The sequence below is a fragment of the Kryptolebias marmoratus genome, linkage group LG12 (genome assembly GCF_001649575.2).
Source record: "Kryptolebias marmoratus isolate JLee-2015 linkage group LG12, ASM164957v2, whole genome shotgun sequence".
Classification (NCBI taxonomy): domain Eukaryota; kingdom Metazoa; phylum Chordata; class Actinopteri; order Cyprinodontiformes; family Rivulidae; genus Kryptolebias; species Kryptolebias marmoratus.
Window position 1 is genome coordinate 19,196,428 of NC_051441.1, and position 5,170 is coordinate 19,201,597.

General features: G+C 42.9%; 1 protein-coding gene across 4 annotated transcripts in view; it reads left to right on the forward strand.

Moving 5' to 3' along the window:
• nfixb (nuclear factor I/Xb) overlaps window positions 1–5,170 on the forward strand; it is a 169,616-nt gene that overhangs the window by 6,472 nt on the left and 157,974 nt on the right. The window lies entirely within an intron of this gene.

Sequence of the window (5,170 nt, forward strand, 5' to 3'; positions counted from 1 at the left end):
TACAAACAAGTTCCCCCTCCCATCCCTCCCTCGCTTTGATGTGCTTCCCACATCTGCACAGGTTTGTTAGCTCGTTACCAGGTGGAAAAAAACAGGATACAGTCAGGCCTGAACGAAACGGGACTATAGGCAGGACGTCTGATAGGCTTTGCAGGTGGAAGAGAAGTCGCCGGTGGCCTAGAAATGGTTGAGTCGGTGCTGCAAATGATTACGGCGCGGCGGTGGAATGATCAGAAGGCTGTTAATCAGTGACTGCGAAGGGGCCCGCCTCTTCTTTGCCGCGGTCGTGTATCCTGAAATCTGGAAGCCCAGGTGGTTTCTGTGCCGGTGCGCCTGTGAGAGGAAGACAATGAGCGAGACAGAGGAAGGTGGGCATTATGTATATGTGCTCTGATTAATCCATTTGAGAAGCGGCCAACTTAGTTCCTTTTTAGATCTGACGCGTTGGATTTCAGAGAGAAGTCGGCAGGCAGGGTGCAGCAGAGATAATGCTCAGAAAGGTTCATCAACAGGACATTCAGTCTCTGTTTTACTCTGAAACAGTACATTGATCCTCAGTTTGACTGATACAGAACTGTGCAAGAGTACTAAACCACCCATTTCTTACTTCCAATAAATAAAACCTTCCAGCATTTTGTTCAAGTGTTCTTGATCAGCTGTTTTTCAGCCTTCTTGAACGTCTTTCAAAGACAAAAAAACAGAAGTGTCATGACTAAAAACAGCATCTGTAGCAGATGAACAACATCTGAAAGTCTCGTCTTTTAGAAATAATAACAAAAATCCACCAAAGAACAGCTTCGTCCTTCATCATCCACATTATGTCAAGTCATCTTGTTGGCGTTCCAAAAGTATCTGTATTTTCCACAGATTAGACTCAAGAAATTTGAACAAATTGAGTCTGTGTAACAAAGTGCCTAAAGGTTTTGTTGGGTTTTTTTTTTGGTATGTTGTCTGTTGTGTGTTGGCAAATCACTGGCTCATCCTTTGAGTTAGATACAATTTGGCACATGAACGATTGATAGATTAGCAATAAATTGACAAACAAACAAACATTCCTCCACAAATGGTTGGAAAATGTTTGGAAAAACTGCCAAAAGTTCAAAGAAAAACACAAAAAAAAAAACCCTCCAGAAAGCCCGAAGAAATATTGAACAAGAAAACAACAAAGTTCAGTTCCTTGAAAACAAATATATATTTATATATATATTTTTTTGAATGTGGGTTTGGCCTGTGCACAAAGACTGAATTTATTGCTAACCTGGTTCTGATTAAGGTTTTAGAAAATATGTTTTACCAACGCATTTACTGTTGATGCCAATAATTAATATTTTTGAATGGAAGTACACAGACAACATGCATCAAAGACATTCATTCGGTCATGGTTTTTGAAAATGTGGGGGGTGCTGCAGGGGTGTAGGGTACTGGGTTCTTGTGGGCTATCCGATCCATGTACAACCGGAATGAAAAGTCGTGTCCACATCCTTGGCTTAAATTTGGCATCGTTCCCGGTGTAGGTTGGACATCGTTTGGGCCGTTCCTTGTCTCTGGTCCTGTTTGTGGTGTATTATAGACAGGATCTAGAGTAATAGTTATTGAGAAGTGGGTGTTTGGTTTGGAAACCTTAGGGTCTCATCTCAGCTTTTTGCGGATAATGTGGTGGCAGCTGGAATGAAAGTCAGTTCGTCTTAGTCTGCAGTCGTGGTTCTCAGGTGGAAAAAGGTGGAATGTTTCCTTCAGAGTCGTTGCCTCAAGAAGAAGACTTTAAGTATACCTATGTCTTGTTCAGATCAGGACTTTAGCATTGAGGGCGTTGCTCCAGTCAGTCACAGTGAAGAAGAAACTAAGGTGAAGCTCTTGATTTACTGGTCCATCTGTGTTCCAACCCTGGATCATCAGCAAAAGAATGAGTGGCTGAAATGGGCATCCTTTGTCGGGTATCTAGGCTCAGCCTTAGGGTAGTATCTCACAAGGCTGAGACTTTTGGCGACTAGATAGCGAACGGCGTTCCCAAAGGAGCCCCCAAAAGATCTTGAAATGTTCGCAACGGTTCTCAACTTCCATACGCGAGTTGCAGAAGCTTGCAGTCTCGTCACTTAAACTTTAAACGTGTTCAAAAGTTTTGTGAAACAAATTTTCTCTCAAAATAGACAAGAGTTGCCACAAGAGTCTCAAAACTGTCTTAAACCCTTTTCAGTTTAGCTTCTGTAAAGCTTAAAGCCCTCGACACCTGCACGGGAGCTCTAATTATGACAGAAACATCCTAGGCTGCAGCCCTAAAAGAATAGGCTTAACCCCACTGAAATGATAAATAAATATTATTAAAAACTGGTCCAAATCAAGGTAGCATGGCAGGCAATGGTTGGAACTCTCACCTCTCAGCAAGGATTGCCTCTACCTGTGTTTTTTCTTTTTGGTTTGTACTCTGGTTTCCTTCCGCAGACCAAAACCATGCATGTTAGGTTAACTGATAACTCTAAATTGTCACTAGGTGTGAATGAGAGTGTGAATGGTTATCCGTCTTGTTTGTCCCTATGTGTCCCTGTGAAGGACTTGCGACCTGTCCAGGCTGTCGTCCCTCCCCCCCCCCGCCTCTCGCACAATGACCAGTGGAGATAGGCCCAGCTCCCCGCGACCCTGAACAGAAAAGCGGGTAAAAGAAAACGGTTGGCTGGATAGTTCAGCCTACCGTCATCTCAAAAGTGTATTCCTGTAGATTAAATTATAAACAGCTGCCAAGGTGGGTACAAAGTGGGCTCTGGTGGGCACAATATGAGGGGAAGTGGGCAACAAAATAATGTCCATAGCCTAGAATACAGTTTCACAAGCTATGCACAAGAAAGGGAGCCAATAATTTTGATTTGCCAGCTAATTTCCAATACTAATTGGCCAGTTAGTTACTACCCTTAGAGAAAAGGTGGGGAGATATGTCAGCTTTGGGGGGAAAAGAAGGTGGGAACCATTGAAAGAAGTCATCTGAGGTGGTTCAGGCATCTGATTACGGTGCCTTTCGGTTGCTTCTTGGCGGCGCTTTGTAATGCCTCTGGATCCACGAGGAGGAGCCTGAGAGTGTCGCTGGGCAAAGGAATATCTGGGCTTCTCCTCTTGACTTTTATTGATATGTGTTAAAAAATGGATGGGCAGACGTCTGTAACTACGCCAGGCACACCAAGTATTAAAACCCGAGCGATGGCACGAAAAAGCCTGACGTTTTTTTTTCGTCCCATTTTTTCCCTCGGAGAAAAAGACGCCTGTTCTAACGTTCAGCTGCAGAGCAAGTCTGCTAAAGGACTGTCCGTTCTTGAAATGATCAACCTCTCGCCCTTTCGCTGGTTTCTGCGTTTCTCTGAATCAAGCCGAAACACAACTGCCTTTGTCTTTGCGGCTCATTTTTCATGGTGGAAATGAGTCAAACGTGCCAGGAACAAGAGGTGGGGTACAGGACTACTGTTGTGCCACATTTTGTGCTACTCTGTGATTATCAGCAGAGTAAAATATATCCCTCAGCTGGACCGGGCAGTTAAAGAGCTTAACAGAAAGCCTGGGGAGCTTGACAAGGGCACCATTTAGAGGGACAAATGGTTTTCCTCCAGCGTTTCCTCACATATTAACTGCGACGTGTCAGAAGTTGGGTGCCGAGGCTGAATGCAACCACGGGTGTTTTTCTCGTCTCTCGGTCGACTTGAGTTCTTTAACTGCGTGTGTCCGCGCCACATGGCACATGCTTAACTTTCCGAGCGCATGAAAGGCTGCGCTAAATAAATCCAGCATCATTCTCATGCTAATCAACCCGCCGGAGACCTTTAGCCACAGACACTGAGTGAAATCACACACACAGATGTCCTTCCTGTGTTACAGTAAAAAGGAAAGGACTCACGCTGCAACCTGTCATTCTGGGGGATATGAATAGCCTGTGTTACAAGCCGCAGTTTGGTTAGCCTTAGTCTGGGACTTATTATAGTCCTCTGTGTTTATGCGTGTGTTTGTTTAAGGGCAACCCCATGTTCCCTCAGTCCTGCGCATGAACGTATTTGTCATATGTAGATGTTTGAGCAAGCTCTAAAAGGCGAAATAATGTTTTTGCCTCCATCTCCATCAGGCGCTCACGCCTGTCTGTTAACAAAATATCTCATGACCCAGTGGACAGATTTTAGTGAAACTCTCAGGCAGTATTCATCGGATGTACATCTACAACTGATTGCCTTTCGCAGTCATCCCAATTCAAGATGGCCGCCAAAACCAGGTGACCTCAGAAACCACAAAATTGGTTATAATTTAGTCGAATTTACAAATATTGTGCTAAAATTTGGTGTGGTAGTAGCTGAGACTGATCCCCGTCACATAGCCTGAGTTCTAAAAGATTACACAAGATCTTTGTTTATAACTTTGCCATTAACTATTAGAGTTAACCACGTTTTTCTGTTAGCAGAATATCTCGTAAACCGCTTGATGGATTTTAGTGAAACTTTCAGAAGAATAACAGTGGATGTACATCTACAACTGATTAACTTTTTGAGTTAACCCAATTCAAGATGGTTGCTACAGCTAATTAATTTTAGCTAACATAAAAATGTCTATAATGCAGTCAGTTTTACAGATACTGATCTAAAATTTGATGTGGGAGTAGCATGTGATCATTCACAACATACTGTGAGCATGAACCTTTCAAGATTTTACCAGAATATCTACAACTTTGCTCAGTTTCTCAACATAAGATGATCTTAGTTTAAAACTCTGGCATGAAAGGTGGCAGACAATTATGCGTTCCTTCAAAGAATGCTAGCGCTTGAATTCGCCCCGAATTGTTTGTCAATTTAACTAGTTTCTATAAGTTTACATGTTCTTGCAGGCTACAAGCGAAGTTTGTTCCTGTTTTAGGTGCACGCTTGTTCCAGGGCGAAAAAAAAAAAAAAAAATAGGAACATAAAGTTCTGGAAAATGGGATTACTTCTTCTATCCCAAAAGTTTCAGAGTGCTTTCGTGAAAAAAATACATTTCCTTCCCCTCGGGCTCGCAGTTATTTTCATTTACCTGCAGATTTGAGCCCTCACCTAACAGGTTTTACTTCGCTCCCAGAATAAACATTTCAATTTAGCCTGAACAAAAAGCCAATTTGTACCAGTTTAGATAGAAAACTAATACCCAGTAGGTCGTGAGCCAGGCAGAACCCCTC